This window comes from Penaeus vannamei, chromosome 35 (assembly GCF_042767895.1).
Source record: "Penaeus vannamei isolate JL-2024 chromosome 35, ASM4276789v1, whole genome shotgun sequence".
Classification (NCBI taxonomy): Eukaryota; Metazoa; Arthropoda; class Malacostraca; order Decapoda; family Penaeidae; genus Penaeus; species Penaeus vannamei.
In genome coordinates this window covers 16,521,363-16,545,060 of record NC_091583.1, presented here as the reverse complement: position 1 = coordinate 16,545,060, position 23,698 = coordinate 16,521,363, and the positions used below count along the sequence as shown (strand labels likewise).

Genomic DNA, 23,698 nt, shown 5'->3' with positions numbered 1-23,698 from the left:
GGGAAGGAGGAGGTAAAAGAGGGTAGGGGATAAATACAGGGGGAGAATTGATGAGGGGAGGAGATAGATAGAAAGGAGGAATGTAGGGGATAGGGAGGGGAAAGAGAGAGAGGATAAGATAGATAGATAGACATAGATAGAGATAGAGAAGAGAGAGAGAGAGAGAGGAGGCAGGGAAAGAGAAGAAGGGAGAAGGAGGTGATAACAGTAGAAATAAAACACAGAAGAAGGGAGTAAGCTAGCAACAGGGAGGAAGGGAGAGAGGGAGAGGGTACTGAGAAGGGAAGAAAAGGGGGGAAGGGGGGTGGGGGGAAGGGCAGAGTGTTTAGCAAGCGCATTTGTTCTTGTTATCTTGTAGCCAGAACGATAAACGAAGCTGCTTCAGGATATTCGATACGGGAGTCAGATGTACTGAGGAGGGGGTGTCAGTGCTGTGGAGGGGGAGGGGGAGGGGGGGCAGGTCAGTGCTGTGGAAGGGGTGAGGGGGCAGGGGGAGGGGGTCAATGCTGTAGAAGGAGGAGGAGGGGAGAGGTCAAAAGGGGCAGAAGAGGGGAGGAAAATAAAGAGAGAGAGAGAGAGAGAGAGAGAGAGAGAGAGAGAGAGAGAGAGAGAGAGAGAAAGAGAGGGAGAGAGAGAGAGAGAGAGAGAGAGAGAGAGAGAGAGAGAGAGAGAGAGAGAGAGAGTAAAAGATAGAAAGAAAAGGACGGATAGAAAGAAGAATGAAAGAAAAGGAAAAGAAAACAAAGAAGAAAACGCAGTATAAAAATAAAAGAGAAAAATGAGAAACAGATAAAGAAGCAAATAAAACATAAACAGAAGTTGAAAGACAGAATAGAATAAACCCTCACATTAAAACGAAACTAACTGGGCGCCCAGTCTTTTGATCGAACCATAACCACTTAAATCAGTAATTATAACTATAACTCAACACAAGATCCGACTTTCAGAACTGAGAGAAACCCGCACATTCACAGAGCTAAAAATACATGTTTTTTTTTTCTTTCTTTTTTTTTCTTCTTCCACCTTTTTTTTTTACTTCAATGTGGGCGTAATTCCTTATAAGACCAGAGTTGCATATGGGTGAATGTTGCAGAATGTTGCGATGGAAAATCTTTACTATTAACGGAAGAACATGAAAAGGCTTTATTATGAATATGTATATGTGTATGTAGGTATATAGGTACATAAGTGGATAAATAGATATTAAAGTAGATATAGATATAAAGATGGATATGAATGCGGAGAGACAGACACAGAGACAGACAAAGAAACACATACTTATTAAACATAGTGCTTCTGTACCTCTAAGTGACAGGAAGAAGACGGAAACAAGGAGAGGGGGGGAGAGGGTATACTCCCCCCACCCCCTCCCCCCATCCTCACTCTCCCTCCACCACACACACTCCCTATCCCCTTCCTCTCCCCCTCCCCTCCCTTCCCCCAACTGCCCTTCTCTCTCCACCACCCCCACCCGACCCTCCTCCTCTCCCCTCGTCTCCCCTCCCTCAACCCCCTCTCTCCACCACCCCCACCCCATCCCCCTTCCTCTCCCCCTCCTCTCCCCTCCCCCAACTCCCCCTCTTTCTCCACCACACACACCCCATCCCCTTCCTCTCCCCCATCCTTCAACCCCCCCACCGCCCCCACCCTCACCCCGCCTCTTCCTGCTGTTCCGTCTCTCCCCTGCTTCCTGTGAGGTACAAAATGGGGGTTTTGAGGTTTGGGGAAGTGGGGGGGAAGGGGGGGAGGGTGGTGCTCTAACATGGCCCGGGGTTGTGGCTTCTGCGTGTTGTGTTTTAGTGTCTCTTGAAGATTTTTGTTATATTTTGTTTTATTATTTCATTTTTTCTTATCTTATATTATTTTTTCATTCATTTTTCTTTACCATTTATTTATTCATTGATTTATCTATTTTTCGTTTGGTGTCACTCGTACAAATATTAGTCTACCATTGTTGTTATTTTCATTTGTATCTTTGTTATCTTATTATTAATATGTACTGTTAACATGTTTTGCTTTTTTTGTAATTGTCTTCTATTTTTCCACACTTTCTTCTTTTTTTTCCATCCCTCTTTTTCAAACCCGTTTTTATATCTTGTTTCCTTCCCTCGTCTTGCTCCTCTCTTTATATCTCTTCTTTACTCCTTCTTGTTCTCTCCCTCATCATTCTCCTATTTTCTCTCCCTATTCTATTTTTCCTTCTTGCCATCAATTTTCCTCTCTTTTACTTCTCCCTTGTTTACTCTTCCTTTTTTCTGCCTTATTCTTCTCCTTCGTCCTCCTATTTCTTCTTTCTCATCCTCTCAGTTCTATCCTTTTTCTTTCATTTTCCTGTGTCTTCTCTATTTTTTTCTATTAGTTTATTCTCTTCTCTTTCTCTCCTCTCCGACGCCCTTCACTTCCTCGTCTTCCTCTATCCTCTTTTTTATTCTCTCCCTTCTTTCTTTTTCTTTTCTTTTCCTCCACCTTCTCTCTTTCTCTCTTATTTTCTTTTTTTCCCTTTCTCCTCCTTCGACCCCTTTTCATTTCCCCTTCCCTCTTTCTCTCTATCGTCTTCCTTCTTTTTTTTCCGTTTGTCCCTTTCCTTCTTCCTCTTTTCTTTCACTTTGTTCTTTGCCCTCTTTCTAGGCCTTCTACTTCCACCTTCCTCATCCCCGTTCACCTGCTTCTTATTTCTCTTCCTGCTTTTCTTATATCTCATTCCTTCGTTCTCCCTCATTCCCTCCCTCCTTCCTCTTTCTCTCCCTCTTTACTTCCCTCCCTACTCTTTCTCTCCTTGTTTCCCTCGCTCCCTACTCTTTATCTCCCTCTTTCCCTCCCTCCTCATTCTCTCTCTCTCCCCGCTTTCCCTCCCTCCCTCCTCATTCTCTCCCTCTGCCATCGCCACCCCATTTTCCCTCCTTTCCCCTCTTTCCCCTCCCCGCTCCCCTTTCCACCCCTTTCTTCTCCCTCCTCCTCTTCATTCCTTCCCTCCCTCTGCCCTCGCCCCCTTTCCCTCTTCCTCCCCTTCCACCCCCCATTTCCCTCTTCTCCCCCCCCTTTTCCTCCCCCTCCTTTCCTCTTGTACATGCACCCGCTTCGGGATCATGTGGTGAGCTGATCCCCGTTGATGGAAACGGCTTCGCAACAGACGCCCACTTAATTAAATGATAACAGATGACCGACGAACAACCCCCCTCCCACCCCTCTTCCTCCTCTTCCTCCTTCCATTCTCCTTCCCTTCTTCTACCGTTCGTCTTTCTATATCTCCTCTCTTTCATTTACGATATGTATTGATATATCCTCCTTCTTCTCTTCTTCTAATTCTTCTTTCTTCCCTTCTCCTACCGTTCCTCCTTCTATGCCTCCTTCTCCCTTTCCCTGAAACTTACCTCACCCCTTTCCTCCTCCCTTCAACCCCTTTCTCCTTACCCTCGTCCCCTCCCCTCAACTCTCTTTCTCCTTACCCTCCCCCCTCCCCTCAATTCCTCCCCCCCCCCCCGCCCCCCATCCTCTCTCCTCGTGGGGTGAAACTGCAAGCCATCCTAATGAGGGCTGTCATAAGGGGAGGGGTGGGAGAGGGAGGAAGAGGGAGGGAGGAGGGAAAGGACAGGGGAGGGAGGGAAGAAGAGGGAGGAGAGAAGGAGATGGAAAGGGGAGGGAGGGAGATAGGGAGGGGATGAAGAGGAAAGAAGAGGGAGAAGAAATGGGGAGGGAAGGAGGGTAGGAGGGGGTGAAAAAGGGAGAAGAAAGAAAGGAAAAGGAGAAGGAGAAAGAGAGGACAGCGAGGGAAGGGAGGGGAAGGAGGAGAAGGGAGGAGGAGAGGGGGACGAATTTGAGTTATGATTGAGAGAAGGGAGGGATAGGGAGGGGAGATAGGGAGGGGGTAGGTGAAGGGAAGGGAGGGGAGATAGGAAGGGGGTAGGTGAGGGGAAGGGAGGGAAGAGAGTGTAACAAAATTAGTGAATAGGAGGAGGAGGGAGAGAGAGAGAGAGAGAGGGAGAGAGAGAGAGAGAGAAAGAGAGAGAGAGAGAGAGAGAGAGAGAGAGAGAGAGAGAGAGAGAGAGAGAGAGAGAGAGAGAGAGAGAGAGAGAGAGAGAAGAGAGAGAGAGAGAGAGAGAGAGAGAGAGAGAGAGAGAGAGAGAGAGAGAGAGAGAGAGAGAGAGAGAGAGAGAGAGAGAGAGAGAGAGAAAAGAGAGAAAGACTGACACTGAAAAAAATGAAAAGAAAAACATCAACAGAATTCAATTCCTCCACCCATACCCCCACCCCACCCACCCCTTCAAACACTCCCCCAAACCCCCAAAAAGTAAACAAACAAAACAAAACACAACCCCAACCAACTCACAAGCAACACAACCTTCCCTCTAATTCTCCTTTACCACCACCACCCTCCTCCCCCCACCCTTCACCACCCCCCACCTTACCCGCGACTCATTGACTCACTTACTCATTCATTCACCGATTCGCTGCTGAGATTTATGAGGGGAAATTAAGGACAGAACCACCGAGGCTAAGACACAGACAGGGAAATGCTGAGTCACTGGGGGGAGGGGGGTGGGTGAGTGGCATTCCTCTTTGGTGTCTGTTGTAGTGGTATGGTAGTTGATATTGTTGTTATTGATATAATTATTATTATTATCTTTGTTATTATTGCTATCATTATCATTATTATCATTACTATCATCTTTATCATCTCATTATCATTAAACTTTTTTTTCATTATTGCCATTATCTTTATCATTGTTATCATCATCATCTCATCATCTTTCATACTATCTTTGTCATTATTATTATCCCCACTGCTAAGTCATTGTTACCTTAAATGCCCACTATGCTGATAAGAATTATGATAACAATAATGACAATAGCAACAATGATAATAATCATAACTATCATTATCAGAATAGCAGTAATAATTATCATCATTACTGTTACTGTCATCATTATTATCATTATTAGTATTTCGTTATCATTATTGTTATCATTATTACTTTTAACCATAATCGCTTTAGTCATCACTGTCATTATTATTGCAATTGTTGCGATTGTTATCATTACTCTTATCATTATCATATTTATTATCATCATTGTTGCTTCCCTTGCTCTTTTTTATTCTTATTATTATCATCATTATGATTTTTATAGCTATGATTACTATTATTTTTATTATCATTTTTGCTATTATTGGTTTATTATTATCATTATTATTATTACTATTACTTTTTGATCACCCCTGAAATTATTGATATCATTATAACTAACATTATTATAATTATTACTCTTATTATCACTATTAGCAATAGTTGAAGAGGTAGGAAGGTTATCATTGTACTATTTTTCGACCATCTTTTTTTTCTTTTCTTTTCTTTTACTTGTTTCGGGTTCTTTTTTCCCTTCTCATATATCTTATCAAAGTTCCTCCCCCTTTTCCCCTTTGCCGGCTGCACGCACCTCCACCCCCACCCCCACCCCCTTCTCCCCTTAATCCCCTCCTCTCCTCAACCTCATCCTCCCCCTCCCCGTCCCCCTCACTCGTCCCACTTTTCCCTTTCACTTATTTCCATCTCCCTCACCCCTTCGCCTTCTCTTCTCTCCATCCCCTTCACCCCTTCCCTCAACCCTTCTCTTTCCCTTCTCCTTCCCTCCTCTCGATCCTCTTCTTTTTTCCCCTTTCTCCATCCCTCTCACCCGGAACCCTTCCCTTCCTCCCCTCACCCCTCTCACCTCCTCCCATTACCCCTCGCACCTCCTCCCCTTCACCCCTTCCCTCCTCTCACCTCCTCCCTCACCCCTTAACCCTATTCCTTTACTCTCCTCACCCTTCTCCTTCCATCCTCCTCATCTCCCTCTCCCTCATCCCTTCACTCCTTCTCCTTCCATTCTCACCATCTCCTCACCCCTTCACCCCATCACCTCCCTCCCCATCTCTCTTACCCCTTAACTCTATTCCTTTCCTCCCCTTCACCCCTCGCACATCCTCTCCTCACCCCTAACCCCATTACCTCCCTCCTCCCTCCTTCACCCCCATTCCCTCCCTCCCTTCACCCCTCCACCCTTCGCCCCTCCTCTCCTCACCACCTTCCCCCCTCTCACCCCCTCCCCTCCCCCCTTCCCCCACCGCCCTATGCGTGTGTACATCGTTTTTGTGATCAATGCCGTCCTAATTGTGAAGGCGCAGCATATTTATGGTCTTCTTTTTTCCCCTCTTTTTTCCCCTTGATATATGGAACGACGAGGAGAGAGAGAGAGAGATCAGTGCCTTCACTAAGGGCCATGCGACTATCGTGACGTGACGTGATTTCCGACCTTAAAGGGTGTTCTCCGGAGGCACCCTCATGATGTGGCTCTTCGGGTATGTGGTATGCCTGATGATTTACGCTCATCCGGCCTTCTTCATTGCTTGGAGAAAACGCATGGGAGACTTTAGACCTATAAATATACTTGGGTCTTTCCATGCTGTTTTCTCTTCTTTCTGTTTCTGTTTCTTCTCCTACTTTTTTGTTGTTGTTGTTGTCTTTTTTGTTTACTTAGGTCTGTTTGACTTTTTTTTTTTTTTTTTTTTTTTGTTTAAGTGCCCTTGCCCCTCTGTCGCTTTCCAGTTATCTATCTGTGTCTGACTATTTCTTTCTCTCTCTCTCTCTTTCTCTCTCTCTTCATTTCTCGATCTAATCTATATATCTATCTATCTATCTCTGTGTCCCCATTCTTTCTTTTTCTTTCTCTATGACTTTCTCCCTATGTGGGAATCCCTCCCTCTGTCTCTCTCTCTCTCTCTCTCTCTCTCTCTCTCTCTCTCTCTCTCTCTCTCTCTCTCTCTCTCTCTCTCTCTCTCTCTCTCACACACACACCCACACACACACACACACACACACACACACACACACACACACACACACACACACACATACACACACGCACACACACAAACCCTCTCTCTCCCCCCACACACACACGTACACAACCCCCCCCCCCCACACACACACGTACACAACCCCCCCATCACCACCACCACACACACACTTCCTTTCTCTCTCCCCCCGCACGCACTCTCAAACATCTGTGGCACATTAACCTTACCCATGGGTGGACCTGAAGACAAGTATTTGATCTCTTGCAACTTCTTGCAACCTCTGGACCGCTTTGATGCATAAGGAGTATTTGCCAGAGACATTCATGGCCCCTTTTTGAAAAATATGCATACGTAAATGGCGCATAGAATGTTTGGTGTTTAATGAATATGGATACCTTTTTTCTGCTGGATAGGGGGGGAGGGGAAGGGGCGGGGGGGGGGTATATAGTGAGGAGGGAGGGGAGCAGAGGGGAGGGGAGAGATAGGAGGGGAGTGAGGAGATAGGGGGAGAGGAAAAGAGAAGGGGGAGAGAAAAGAATGAGGGGAGATGAGGAAGGAAGAGGAAACGGAAGGGAGGAAAGAGAAGAGAGGGAGGGGAGAGAAGGAGGAGGGCCGAAACAGACGGAGAAAAGGAGGGAAAGGAGATGGATGTAAGGAATGAAGAGGGGAGGAAAATTATTAACATAAAGCAGAGAAACATAGGAAGGGAAGAGAAGGAAAAAGAGAAAAGGAGGAAGAAAGAGGAAAAGGACCGACACAGACAGAAATGCAGAAAAAAGGAAGGAAAGGAGAGGGATGTACGAGAAGAAAAGCTAAGGAGAATCAAAAATATAAAGCAGAGAAAGACCAAAAATAGAAAAAAAAGACAAAAGAGAAAGCGAAGAAAAGAGAGAGAGAAAGAAAAGCTAAGGAGAATCATAAATATAAAGCAGATAAAGACAAAAAAAGATGAAAAGAGAAAGCGAAGAAAAGAGAGAGAGAGAAAAAAAAGGAGGAGAAAAAGCAGTGATATGGCATCCTATAACACAAGACATTGTTGGGCCAATAGAGTGCCGGGCGGGGAATAAACCACAGTATGGCGGGGTGAGAGAGAGTGGGTAAAAAGTTGCATTATCAATGGTTTCCTTCTTCCCTCCTTCGTTTGTATAGCCTTGATTTCTTATACAGCCTTAAAGAGGTGGAACGGTTTTTCTTATCTATTTGCCCTATCGCTGCCTCTCTCTCTCTCTCTCTCTCGTGTGTGTGTGTGTGTTTTGTGTGTGTGTGTGTGTGTGTGCGTGTATGTATGTGTGCGTTTTGTTTTCTCTCTCTGTCTCTGTCTCTGTCTGTCTGTCTGTCTCTCTCTCTCATTCTCTCTCTCTCCCTCCCTCCCTCCCTCCCTCCCCCTTCTCCCTCCCTCCCTCCCTCCCTTCCTCCCTCTTTCCTTCCTTCTCCTCCCTCCCTCCCTCCTTCCTTCCTTCTCCCTCCCTCCCCCTCCATCTTTCCTAAATACATATGCGATACTTTATATACTATTTCTTCCATTATTAACTTCACTAATCACCCATTTCCTCCACAAAGCAAGGGAGAAGGAACACGATGTCCATTTAAAAAGCAAAGTCATTATCATTATTTTCCCTCTCTCTCTCTCTCTCTCTCTCTCTCTCTCTCTCTCTCTCTCTCTCTCTTTCTCTCTCTCTCTCTCTCTCTCTCTCTCTCTCTCTCTCTCTCTCTCTCTCTCTCTTTCTCTCTCTCTATATCTCTCTCTCTGTCTGTCTGTCTGCCTGTAGTTCTCTCTTTCTCTCTCTCTCTCTCTCTTTCTTTCTGCCTCGTTCTTGCTCTCACTCTCTTCCTCGCTATCTCTCTCTCTCTCTCTCTCTCTCTCTCTCTCTCTCTCTCTCTCTCTCTCTCTCTCTCTCTCTCTCTCTCTCTCTCTCTCTCTCTCTCTCTCTCTCTCTCTCTCTCTCGCTCTCTCTCTCTCTCTCTCTCTCTCTCTCTCTCTCTCTCTCTCTCCCTCTCTCTTTCTCTCTCTCTCTCTCTCTCTCTCTCTCTCTCTCTCTCTCTCTCTCTCTCTCTCTCTCTCTCTCTCTCTCTCTCTCTCTCTCTTTTGCTAAGAATTATTGCAATCATCATTAGCGTCTATTTCCAAGGAAACATTAAGAAAATTGAGGAAATCAGGAAAGGAAGGAAAGATGAGAAGAACCTTAAAGAAAATTGGAAGAACTCAAAAAAAAAAAAAAATGGATAGGTAAATAAAATAAATATGAATAATAATAAATGAATAATAACATACAATAAAATACATTAAAACAAGATTTTAAAAAAGAAGAAAAAAGAAAAACAAGAAAACGGAAACAATAATCACTTTCGAAAGACCACTTAACAACGCCATCTATGAATGATACGACGCATAATGAAGTCAGACTCTATGGATATCAAGTGTTGAATTATACCCGACACACGAGGCAACCGGGATGACGGGGACATATCGAGAGGCGGTTGGTGTGGAGTCGCTTTCCTAAATATACATCTGCGAGGTATATTCGTCTGTTTGTTTGTTTGTATGTTTTTTGCTTTCTCTCTATTTTTATTATTATTATTATTATTATTATTTTTTTTTTTTGCGTTCTCTTTATTTTTTTCGCTTTTAATTTCGTTCTCTCTCTCTCTCTCTCTCTCTCTCTCTCTCTCTCTCTCTCTCTCTCTCTCTCTCTCTCTCTCTCTCTCTCTCTCTCTCTCTCTCTCTCCCTTTCTATCTCTCATCCCAACACTATTTATGTGTCCGCCCATTTTTCCGGGGGGGGGGGCAAGACAAATATACGCAAAGGAAGATTCGAGACATAGCAAGAAAAGAGAATTCAAAAAACCCTATTTTTTCTTTTCTTGTTTTTTTTTACTTCTTAACATTTCTTTTTCTTTTCTTCTCTTTTTACTTCTTTACATTTCTTTTCTTTTCTTCCCTTTTTCCTTCTTAACATTTTTTCTTCTTTTCTTCTCTTTTTACTTCTTAACATTTTTTTTCTTCTTTTCTTCTCTTTTTATTTAACATTTTTTTTAACTACCATTTTTCTGACGTAACTTATGAGATGCAATGACAATCAAAGTGATAACACTACTGCTGAAGGTTTCTGCGTGACGTAAAGGGGGATACTGTGACAAAGCATATACGGCAGCCACTGACAGATATGTGACAGTGACAGCGAGAGTGACAAGACAGTGACAGTACGTATTGATGGACATGTGACAGTAGAGAGTGACAGGTACGATGCAAATCCTGAGTCATAGTCATCATTAGTATTAATAAAAGCTCTTAGATCTATATTAGTATCTGTGTCTATACCTGTATGTCTACCTGGCTAATTAACTATCTGTTTATCTATCTGTGAGGAAAGGTATTAGTCAATCTATCGCATTATATCGTGGATTTGGTACGCGTGTTAATGTACGAATATATTTCATGCGTTCACTGAAATATGATTTTTTTGAGATATCTATCTATTCATGAATATGTATATGTGAGTGAGTGTGTGTGTGTGTGTGTGTGTGTGTGTGTGTGTGTGTGTGTGTGTGTGTGTGTGTGTGTGTGTGTGTGTGTGTGTGTGTGTGTGTGCCTATATGTGTAGAATCTCTTCTTCCACAAGAGGTTAATAAAAATAAGAAATTAACGAACATAATTAAGTCATTTCATTCACAATAAATAAATAAATGAAGATAAAATGAACAACTAAGAAATAAAAACAACAACAACGACAACAAACTAACTCCATAACATAAATAAAACGTCATATTCACAAAGATGTTCCTCAACTTATGCTGGCGATGATGTGTGACAGATTGGCGATGCCACGTGACACTGACAAACAAGCGAAGGAAAGAAAAATGAAAACAAACACACGGACAAACACACATCGTTTGTTGATTCTTTGGCTTGTGTACATCAAGACTCCGAGTGTTGCAATACAAGCAAGATGCAACACAGGCAAGACAGGCTAAATGAGGAGAGAGGGAGAATAGACAGACAGAGGAGGAGGGGGAGAAGGAGGGAAATGGGGGGGAGGAAGGAGGGAGGGAGGGAGGGAAGGAGAGGGAGGGAGGGAGGGAAGAAGGGAGGGAAGGAAGGAGGGAGGAAGATAGAGATAGATAGAAAGAAAGAAAGAGAGAGAAAGATTAAAAAAAAAAAAAAAAAAAAAAAAAAGAGAGACAGGGAGAAGAAGGGAGGGAGAGAGGCAAAGATATATAAAGAGAAATAAATGAAAGAAAGAAAAAAGACACATAATCTCACACACCCTCCCACCCATCCTCAATCATCCCCCTAACCCCACACCCCCATCCCCACCCCTCTCCCTCCCCCTCCCCCCAACCCCTTATCAGGACAGAAGGTGATCAAACCCAACGATAACACTAACCCACGAAACGATGACAGCGATAATTGTTGTAGATTGAGGGCGATCAGTATGATAATGCGCTAAATAATGTGTGTAAATAGGTGCTAAATGGTGTAATTACAAGAGAAAAAGAGAGCCTGGGTGGACATTGTAATTGTTAGGTAATTGCAAGGAACAACATTTTTTTTTCTATCTTTTTTTTTTTACTCCTTCCTTCTGTCTCCTTCTGTTTCTGTCTAGTTATCTGTTTGTTTGTTTATCTCTCTTTTGGTTTATCTATCAGTTTTTGTAGTTGCAGATATCTATTTGTTTGTTTTATACTCTCTCATTTTATTTCTCTCTCTCTCTCTCTCTCTCTCTCTCTCTCTCTCTCTCTCTCTCTCTCTCTCTCTCTCTCTCTCTCTCTCTCTCTCTCTCTCTCTCTCTCTCTCTCTCTCTCTCTCTATACCTCCCTTATTCTTAAGAGTAAAAAGAAAACCAAACAAGCAAACAAAACAAGATGATAAACTGAAAAATAGGACGAATGAAAATAAACACACCTGCAAGTAATAAAAAAAATAATATAGAAATTTACACTTTGCCATAAATATATCAATTGCGATTGTTTATGGCTTTTATTTACTCACTATTGTAATCTTTTTACCCACCGACTCAAAGCACATTCATTTACATATTCATCTTGCCTATACATCATTCACTCAGCATGACGAGTGTATGTACGAAGCATAGTGTAGCGAGGGAACGAAAGGGACACGGGGAAGGGGTAGGGGGACAGTGGCAGGGGAAGGGGGGAGGGAGAAGAGGGGAGGGAAAGGGGGAGGGAAGGGGGGACAGTGGCAGGGGAAGAGGAGAGAAGGGAAGGGAAAAGGAGGGAAAGGGGATGGGAGAAGCGGGAGGAGTAGGGGGAAAGGGGGAAGGGGGAAGGGGGGAAGAGGTGGGGAGGAGGGAAAGGGGATGGGAGAAGGGGGAGGGAAGGGGGAAAGGGAAAGGGGGGAAGGGAGGGGGGAGGGAATGGGAAGGGGCTGGATGGTAGGAAGGAGGGAAGGGGGAGGAAAGGGGGCTGGGAAAAAGGGGAGGGAAGGGAGTGGGAGAAGAATTGAGGGAAGGGGGCTAGAGGAAAGGGGGAAAGGGAAGGGGAGAAGGAGAGAAGGGCAGGAAGGGTGATAGGGGGAAGTGGGGAGGCAAGGGGAAAGGGGGAGGGAAGGAGAAAAGGTGGCGGGTAGGGGGAATAGGTTGAGTGATGGGGGATAAGGATAGGGGGCAGGAGAAGGGAGAAGGGAAGGGGGCCAATTACAGGGGACGGTGGAAGGGATAGGGGCAGGGAGGAGGTGAAAGGGGAAGGGGGGAGGGAAAGTAAGGGGAGTGGTACGTTTGACGGAGCCCAGGGCTGATTTAGAAAGCTCACGGCTGTCGCAAGGTACGCCATAACATTCTAAATGCAGGGGTTTGTAATGTACCTGGGTAAGGGGTGGCAGCATGGGGTCAGGGGGTAGAGCGTGAGAGGTGAAGAAGATTCTTGGTGGGTGGGCGGGGGTGGGCGTGGGGGTGGAGAGATATTGATGGGGTGTGGGGTAGTGTGTGTGTGTGGGGGGCGGGTTAGGGGTGAAGGGGTGAGAGAGAGGGTAGGTGAGGGGGGAGGAGGTGGGCGGGGGGAGATCGTGGTGAGAGGGGGAGGGATTTAAAGGAGGGCGGGGCCTAAGAGGGAGAGGAGGGGAGATAGGAGGTTAGGGTGAGGGGAGATAGAGGAGAGAGGGATAAAAGAGAGGTAAAGAGAGAAGAGGTAGAGAGAGATTACAAAAAGTAAAGAGAAAGAAGTGGAATTAAGGGAAGTGAAGGTCTCAAGGACATAAGAGGGAAGGGGAGGAGAGAGAAAAAAAAAACAAGAGAAAGGGAGAAAGAAAAATTTGCAGAGAAGGTAGGCTTGACGGAAAAGGAAGGGGGGGGGGGAGAAGTTACCAAAGAGTGCAAATAAAGAGGGGTGTGAGAGGGGGAGGGGGAGGGGGGAGGCGGAAGGTTAAAAGTTCATGAGAAGAAAATTATTATCTGGTAAAAGGAACATATTTTACTTTATCTTTGTTGGTCTTTTTATGCTCCTATTGTTGTTTGTTGTTTGTTGTTGTTGTTGCTGTTGTTAACCTGCTGTAAATGAAATTATGTTTCATCTCTATTCTTCTATTTATCCAGTTTCCTCTATTTCTTCTGCTTTTTTGTCTCTCCCTTCTCTCTCTCTCTCTCTCTCTTTCTCTCTCTCTCTTTCTCTCTCTCTCTCTCTCTCTCTCTCTCTCTCTCTCTCTCTCTCTCTCTCTCTCTCTCTCTCTCTCTCTCTCTCTCTCTCTCTCTCTCTAAGACACACACGCGCACACACACACACACACACACACACACACACACACACACACACACACACACACACACACACACACACACACACACACACACACACACACACACGCACACACACACACGCACGCACGAATAGATACAAACACACACATGTACAAATATGCACATATATCTAATGAAGCAATTAGACTATACCGTACATTAATTATGGAATAAACGTGAATAATGAATATATAAATACATTAACAAAAACTAGGAGGATAGAGAGTTTTAATGGTGTGTATGTGTATGTACATGTGCACGTGTGTGTGTGTGTGTGCATATGTGTGTGTATGTGTGGTGTGCATGTGTGTGTGTCTGTGTGTGTGTGTGTGGTGTGTGTGTGTGTGTGTGTGTGTGTGTGTGTGTGTGTGTGGTGTGCGTGCGTGTGTGTGTGTGTGTGTGCGTGTGTGTGTGTGCGTGCGTGCGTGCGTGCGTGTGTGTGTGTGTGTGTGTGTGTGTGTCCGATTCTATACATCTATATATAGCGACCTATTCTCAACACATCTGTCCAATGACACACCTGTACCTACCTCCCCCCACCCCCCCTACAGAAATAAAACCAAAAGAAAAAAAAACAGAAATCTAAATAAAGTAAAAAATAGATAAAATAAAATAAATAAATAAAAAGAGTAAAAAGACCTCAAAATCCATTCAAAATCAAAGCCGTGATTGGAACGATTGGAACGAACCAGTTTTGTTGATAAGTTTGCTAAACATTTATCAGAACTCTTCGCGAGGTGTCCGTTGAAGGGCTTAGACGAAGGCAGACGAACCGACAAACATAGTGAAATGATTTTTTGTATATCTATTCATTTATCCATTTTAATTGTTTGTTTATCTATCCATTTTTATTTTTATTTTTGTTTATCTATTTTAATCTTTATTTTTATTTGTCTATCTTTATTTTCATTTATCTATCTTTATTTCTATTTATGTTTTCATTTTCACTCTAATTTGTCTATTTTAATTTTCATTTTTATCTATCTATTTTTATCTTTATTTCTACCTATTTACTTTTATCTTTATATTTATTCATTTATTTTTAGTCTTATCTTTATGTATCTATTTTATTTTATTCTTAATTTTTATTAATTTTTTAAATCTTTTTTTTAAGTGGGAATCTGGCTTTGATAACGTTTCGATAAGACGCGATTAAAGCGTGTTAGGTATGGATTTAATCTAGGGAATTCATGGGTATATTTTGACTGATGGGATAGCCATGTAGATTAACTTCTAGAAAAAAAAAAAAGATTGAATGATAAACGGATAGGAAAAGAAAGAGACTAGATAGATTGATTGATAAATAGTAGGAAAGTAAATTAGTCGATAGATTGACAGGCAGATATATTCAGATATAGGTAGACATGTGCTGAGTGATGAATAGTAATGGAGAGTGGTAGGTAATTACACATAGTTATGTAGCATAAAATGAATAAACACGGTTATAGATGTACACTAGTAAATAAACACAATTATGAAAAGCAGATGTTCGGAAAAAAAATTATTTGAATAAATGAATAAATGAATAATAACCGATAATCATAAACAAACCACGAATGATAACATCTGATAATGCTAAACAAACAATAAACGATAACAACTTTAATGATAAACCAACAAATTCGAGTGACTTCGCCCCAACCCGGCCCCATTTAAGGCCTCCATGTCGCGGGGCAGAAGCGGCTCCTGCGGTATTCATCAGGTGCATTAAGTCTGTGGGGCCGCGATGTTGTAATTTGTCGCCGGTTGTTAGCAAGGTCGGCTGTGGCAGAATGGATTGCATCGGGCGAGGGGCGCGCCGACGTCACTCTGCAATATTTGCATCCTTAAAGTGACACACACATCCACGGCACGGAGGCGTACGTATTTATAGATACACGCGCTAGGAAGTCAAGCGTACACGCGCGCGCACGCACAAACATAAGCACACACACGCACACAACAAACACACACACACGCACACACACACACGCACACACACACAGAGAGAGAGAGAGAGAGAGAGAGAGAGAGAGAGAGAGAGAGAGAGAGAGAGAGAGAGAGAGAGAGAGAGAGAGAGAGAGAGAGAGAGAGAGAGAAAGAGAGATAGAGCCAAGCATACGCAGCCAAACGTAAACACCCCCCCTCCCCCTCCCCCCACCTGACGAAACCTCTTCACAACCGACCTATCAAATCCTTCTCCAGCGCTTCTACGAGACGCCGGGAACCTCATCGTATTAAAATAAACGGTAGAAAACAGTACACAACCTCTCAGCCGACGCCGCTCCGAGCCTGACCTGGTCTGGCACCGCCTCGCCAAGCAAACACGGTATGACGTCACGGCGGAGGGGGCGTGGCCACGTCACGCTCGGCGCACACTGATTGGTCGAGAGCAGCCAGTGGCAGCGTGTAATTTATGACTGTTAGACATTTTGATGGATCTGTCCAATAATGTATTCGAGCTGTGACTTTTTTATTGCTCTCTTACCAGTAAATGATGTACACGAGAGGTCGGGGATAGTTTTCTTTGCTCGCACGTGGAGGACTCGAGGAATCGCCCCCCCCAACCCCTAACCCCCACCCTCTCTACCCCTCTCCCCTCCCATGTATAGTTGCGAAAGATTTCTTCTCAGTTTAAACAAATTTTGAGAGGAGAGAGTACGCCTTTTCTTATTTTCATTGTTTTTGTTGTTATTATTTAATTATTTATGATCATTTAATTTCTTATGATCATTGTTGTTGTTGTTGTTGTTATTTTCTCATTTGCATTTACACATCATACTGATTTACGTTTTTTTTTTTTTTTTTTTTTTTTTACTAATTACATTGTCTTTATTTTACATCCCCGAAGATAATGCTAATATAACATCATACACCTAGTGATAGTGAAAATAATATTCATGAAAATGTATCCGTAGAGAAAATATAAAACTGGAGTAAACAGCAGACAGTAATACATATTGTTATTGTGTTATTTCATTGCTGTTGCTATTACTTTATAGTGATAAAGAAAATAATGATATTCATGAAAATGTGTCTTCGTAGAGAAAATATAAAACTGTGGAATGAATAGCTGACAGTAATGTATTTTGTTATTGTGTTATTTCATTGCTGTTGCTATTATTATATTCATTGTTGCGTTTGTTACCTGTTATCAATTTCATTCCGTTTATGGCAAGAACTAGCATAGTTATTATTGATATTTGCTATTATCAGGATTATCATCAGTATTTTTTTTTACGATTATTATCATTACTGATAGTATTGTCATGGTTGATATCAGTATTATTGTTAATAACATTTTTTTCATATCATTATTAGTATTATCGCTGTTGTTATTATTGTTATCATCATTAATATCATAAACTTTATAGTATTCATAGGCACTATGGTTATGGTTATCATAAGTGCGTCATCATTTTGTTGCTGTTATTATCATTATTATCTTCTTATTCCTAATTGTTATCAAGATCACATAAAACATATTATTAGTATCGTCACACACACAAAGCAATTAAACGAACAAGCAAATCTCGCAACTTCCTATTTTCAAAGACAACGACAAATACGTTAATAAAAGACTAGGAGGCAACTCACATGTGATTCTAAGAAATAGTTCGTGTTTGTGCCTGTGTGTGTGTGCGTGTGTGTGTGTGTGTGTGTGTGTGTGTGTGTGTGTGTGTGTGTGTGTGTGTGTGTGTGTGTGTGTGTGTGTGTGTCACAGATTTTCCTACAAATGTTAACCTGAGCGTGACGCGTGGTGACGTCATTTTATTAATGTTATTATTTTTTTATCATTATCATCGTCATTATCATTTCTATCATTATCATCATCATTATTATTTTTATCATTATCATCATCATTATTATTTTTATCATTATCGTCATCATTATCATTATAATCATTATCATTATCATTACCATTACTATTCCTATCATCAATCATTAATCACCATTATCCTCATCATCATCTTTATTGTCGTCGCTGTTGTCATTATCATAAAAAAAACACATCCTTGCACCTAATGTCTTTCTTTTCTAACAATCTTTTCCTATCAACTATTCCCTGCCATGATAGGAAGCAAAGGATATTGTTTGTTGACATCACTAACCTCACCTTTGTTTACATTGTTTACGGTGAGATTAACCCCAATTCAAGAGAGAAAAAAATAAAGAAAAATAGATAAAAAATAAGTAATTAAAGTAAATACATCAATAAATAATGAACAAATAAATAAATAAGACAAAAAAACAATAAAAAGTATTTTAAAAGTTTTAAGGTGAAGACCCATTTTGATGAAAAGTTAGACAAACAGCACATAAGAAGTAACAAAAGTAAATACATCAATAAATAATAAATAGATAAATAAATAAGACAAAAACAATAAAAGTATTTTAAAAGTTTTAAGGTGAAGACCCATTTTACTGAAGACAAGTTAGACAAAAAGCATATAGGAAGTAACAAAAGTAAATACATCAATAAATAACAAATAGATAAATAAATAAGACAAAAAAAAAACAATAAAAAGTATTTTAAAAGTTTTAAGGTGAAGATCCATTTTGCTGAAGACAAGTTAGACAAACAGCATATAAGAAGTAATAAAAGTAAATACATCAATAAATAATAAATAGATAAATAAATAAGACAAAGAAACAAACAATAAAAGTATTTTAAAACTTTTAAGATGAAGACCCATTTTGCTGAAGACAAGTTAGACAAAAAGCATATAAGAAGTAACAAAAGTAAATACATCAATAAATAATAAATAGATAAATGAATAAGATAAAAAACAATAAAAGTATTTTAAAACTTTTAAGGTGAAGACCCATTTTACTGAAGACAAGTTAGACAAAAAGCATATAGGAAGTAACAAAAGTAAATACATCAATAGATAATAAATAGATAAATAAATAAGACAAAAAAAAACAATAAAAAGTATTTTAAAACTTTTAAAGTGAAGACCCATTTTGCTGAAGACAAGTTAGACAAAAAGCATATAGGAAGTAACAAAAGTAAATACATCAATAAATAATAAATAGATAAATAAATAAGACAAAAAAACACAATAAAAGTATTTTAAAACTTTTAAGGTGAAGACCCATTTTGCTGAAGACAAGTTAGACAAACAGCACATAAATGTAGAACTAGTTCAATAAACTCCACATAAAACCTACAGAAGATAAAATAAGATATATAAATAAAAGATGAAAAAAGAGAGAGAAAGAAAGAGAGAAAGAGAGAGAGTCGAGACAAAAGAAAGAAAAAAAAAATGCGATGGCGTAGTTAGAGAAGCCATTGATAAAGAATAATTTGGAGAAAATTATGATATAAGTGACAGTAATGGTTCCTCGCGCATTATTAATATAATAAAATAGATAATATCAACAGAGAACATTGAGAAAGTCACAATACTGCATCCAAGTGAAGATATACTGTTGATAATTTGCGATAATGATGATAATAGTCTCAGGGATCATTATGATAAGGATAACAAGGTAACACGAGCAGCATGGAGGGTAGATTATGCTAATTCTTGAGTAACGGATTCATTTTCATTATGACTGTTCCTGTCATTTTACTGTCATTATCAAGGATATCATTATCGTCATTATCACTGTAGTTCGCGCCACTTTTCGGAACGCGCGGGAATATTTGATATTATTGTCGCTTAGGGCTCTCTCGCGATCATTCATCTCTCCTTTTGTTCGGTATTTTGTTTTTTGTTTTATTCTCTTTCTCTTGGTGTATTGTGTTTATACGTTTATTTTAATTTAATTTCATTAATTTACTCTTTCATTTCATTAATTTACTCTTTCATTTCATTAATTTACTCTTTCATTTCATTAATTTACTCTTTCATTTCATTAATTTACTCTTTCATTTCATTAATTTACTCTTTCATTCCATTAATTTACTCTTTCATTTAATTAATTCACTATCTCATTAATTCCTTTTATAATTTGTTTGCAAATAAAGATATGTAAAAACAAACATAGATATAAAACAACAAACGAAATGAAACACACAGCGAACCCCACCCAACAAAAAACAAGAAAACAAACAACCAAACAGAAAAAAAAGTGTATCACATAGATCGATGAATAAATAAAGAAGATAATCCAACTCAACTTTGGATAAGTGACTGCTTATCCCGCAAAAGTTTCGTCAAATTGAACTGTACCTCAAAGTTAGTTTGCTATTAATCTTACTTTTAGCAACTTTGAATACATTTATCTCCGCTTTCTATAACCCTGATGATGACTGATTGATTGTATGTGCATCTTGCCTTGATCCATGTACGTACGCTTACGCACATAGGCACACATGGAAGATTTAAAGTACATACAGAGGAAGAGAGGGAGGGAGGGAGAGTTAGGGAGGGATGGAGGGAGGGATGGAGGGAGGGAGAGAGAGGGAGAGGGGGAGAGAGGGAGAGGGAGAGAGGAGAGAAGAGAGAGAGAGAGAGAGAGAGAGAGAGAGAGGAGAGAGAGAAGAGAGAGAGAGAGAGAGAGAGAGAGAGAGAGAGAGAGAGAGAGAGAGCAGACACAAACAGACAGCCTACACAGACATACACACGAGCAGACAGGACCTTCCACACATACATACATGAAAGTAAATCACACGCACACACACACACACACACACACACACACACACACACACACACACACACACACACACACACACACACACACACACACCCTACTCACACAAAGTCGAGTCTTCACGCATTGCAAACCCTTTTAATTGCGCAGTTATCTTCTTCAATGTTGAGATTGGTTGAATAACCTCAATCAGAAACTTCCAGAAGAGCGCAATTCATTCTGCAATTTTGTTTGTCGACCCTGAAGCTTCTTCCTGTCGCTTCGCCCTGCTTTCCGTGCTCCGTGATGTATAGCCATTGTGTTACCTGTTCATTTATCTTTTTTTTTTTGGGTGCATATATATATACATAGAGATGTGGATAGATGGAGGGTGATGGATAGATAGATAGATAGATAGACAGGTAGACAGACAGATTTATAGGTAGATAGATAGCTAGACATATAGATAGATAGTACAGCTAGACAGACAGACAGGTAGATAGACATACTGACAGGCAAAGATAAATAAATAGATATACAGCTAGATAGACAAAGCCATACAGACTGGCATGTATACCTTCAAACAAACACACACACACACACACACACACACACACACACACACACACACACACACACACACACACACACACACGCACACACGCACGCACGCACGCACGCACGCACGCACGCACGCACACACGCAACACACACACACACACACACACACACACACACACACATACACACACACACACACACACACACACACACGCACACACACAGTCATGCTTACCCGAACCGCCCCCTCCACCACAAACACACGCGCACCCGAAGTACACGAACGTTATTAGTTGCAACAAGACGACGTCGAGCAGAGCCGATGTGCAACCTCGCCCGTTGGTTGTGTGGTCCGCGTGTTGTTATCCGGGAATTGCAATAACCGGAGTTGTTATGGCCATTAAACTCCGGTCTTTGCCTAATTATCCAGCCAACTACCTGTGCAATTACTCAACGAGGTTATTTACCTAATAGGATACATTGACGACTCGTTGTTGAGCTGTTTCCCGCCGCCTTGTACAATCTTGTGTCGTTTCTCGAGCTAAATTGCTTTGTAATTCTTGGTGTTTTTTTCGGAATTTGTGTGTTTGGTTATCTGTTATTACTATTATTTTTGCGCTGTTCTTGTCTCCGCGTGCTTTCGTTTGGTTGTGCTTGCGTTAGTTTTTTTTGTCTGTCGGTCTCTTTCTTTCTCTTGAAAAAGGCAATGTCTAGCGAAGTATATGATATACATTTTATTTTTTTTATTTATTATTATTTTTTTTTGGGGGGGGGTGTATGATATAGATAGATATTAAAATGACACCATGCCAGATTTCCAAATTACTCATGCCTCCTTTTCCCCACCATCCTCTCTCTTCACTCCTTCCACTCACCCATTCCTCCTGCACGCCACTCACGATGTAGTCATGAACTATCTTGCACGATCATCCTTACCCCTCTCCATATTCACTCTATCCTCCTCTCTCTACCCCCTTTCTCTTTCCCTCTCTGCCATGCATAGCTATTCGTACCCCTTCTCTTCCCTCTCCCTGCCCTCTCATCCTCCTCCCCTCTCCCCTACCCTCTCCTCCTCCTCCTCCCTTCTCTTCCTCTCCCCCCCCACCCTCTCCTCCTCCTCCTCCTCCTCCTCTCTTCCCTCTCCCCACCCGAACCCCTTCCTCCCCCTCCCCCTTCTCCCTCGCCATGCATCCCCGCTCCTACCTCTCCCAACCCTCACCTCCCCCTCCCATCTCTCCCTCCTTCCTCTTCCCCTTACCTCTCCTCCCTCCCCTCTCTCCCTCCTTCCTCTTCCCCTCCCCTCTCCTCCCTCCCCTCTCTTCCCCTCTCTTCCCCTCCCCTCCATCAGGAGAATGATTAACTGGCTGGAAATGGTGTGTCAGTCTCCGCGTGTCTCTGCTAACCCAATACTTGGTTCATCATCCACATTGAAGCTTGACTGACAGATAAGGAGGTTGGGAGTGGGACAGGAAGAGAATGAGGGAGGGTTGTCGTCCTGTTGTTATTTCGGTTGTTATTTCTGCTGTTCTGATTTCTCTGTGGTCTGCTGTGTGTGTGGGGGGGGGGTACTTTTCTAAATTTGTTGTGGTGGTGTTTTTAATTGTTTTAATTGTTAGGTTATATGTTGATTGTTTTGTTTTGTTTTGTTTTTACCCGTATTGCATTCTTTGCCATTTCTCATATGGTTTATTTCTCTTTGTCTCTCTGATCTTTATCCTCGCTCTCTCTCTCTCTCTCTCTCTCTCTCTCTCTCTCTCTCTCTCTCTCTCTCTCTCTCTCTCTCCTCTCTCTCTCTCTCTCTCTCCTCTCTCCCTCTCTCCCTCTCTCCTCCTCTCCCTCCTCCCTCCCTCTCCCTCCTTCCCTCTTCCTCCCTCCCTCCCTCCTCCTCCCTCCTCCTCCCTCCCTCCCTCCCTCCCTCCCTCCTCTCCCTCCCCTCCCTCCCTCCCTTCCTCTCACCCCTAATCCCTCCCCTCCCCTACTTCTCTCCCTCCTCCTCCTCCCCTTCAAACACCCTCTTTCCATCCTATCACTCATCTCAAGGAAAGGAAGAAAGGGAAAGAAGTTGGCAAGAAGTTGTTCCAAGTTGAAGTTTAATCAAAGACTAGAAGGGGCTTGACTCTCCTGACGTGAAGTGGCCAGGACCTAGGCTTCAGTGGAGCGGCCTTGGATAATGTGAATTGTATGCTGGTGTTATTGTGGATTGTATGCTGGTGTTGTTATTATGATTTGTACGCTGTTATTATTGTGAATTTATACTGCTGTTGTTACTGTATTTCTAAAATGTTGGAAAATCGTAGTTGAGATTTTTTTCTAACAGGGTAAAGTCATAGTTAAGTACATAGTTCAGGTACGATTGTTGTTGTTGTATTTTAAGAAGATGAAGTCATACACAAACACATGTTCGGCTGTAATATAAACGTGATCTGTTTTTGCAATTGTGAATGGACAAAGAAACATTACAAATAACATGATTCTATCAGTATATAGCTATACTAAAAGGCATGGTTAGCTACAGATGTGTAATTGAACTGTACATCAATTGTGATTCTAAAGGGATAAAATCCTAGGTAACTACTTGATTATAGTGTACGTTTGCGGTACAAACACATGCAAGCCGACACTTGTTTTGATAAACAGTATCGGGAAAAATAGCAGAAACATATACAAGCAGTGGGCACATGTTTATATACACATGAACACGTATATATAACAAAAATACATCAGCGTCATATGGTTGTACATTTGGACGTATAGATATACACAAAATCATACTTGAATGCAAAATCATTTGAATAAAAGCAGTGAAGTATGACGTGTAGGCTAAGATAGATATTAGATAGATAAGGCAGAAGGATGATGACTTGAGGAAGTAGACAGTACCTGAGATCTCAATTTATCTATCTATATGTCTATCTATCTATCTAAATACATGTGTATGTATGCATACGTGTATACATATCCCAGCATACGTATTGTTGAGTATATGTGTATG

The 23,698-nt window shown here is 41.6% G+C and overlaps 1 protein-coding gene across 2 annotated transcripts in view; it reads left to right on the top strand.

Annotated features, from left to right (window-relative positions):
* Positions 1 to 23,698, top strand: part of LOC113823301 (homeobox protein Hox-B5) — a 162,869-nt gene that overhangs the window by 102,554 nt on the left and 36,617 nt on the right. The gene's annotated exons all lie outside the window — the stretch shown is intronic.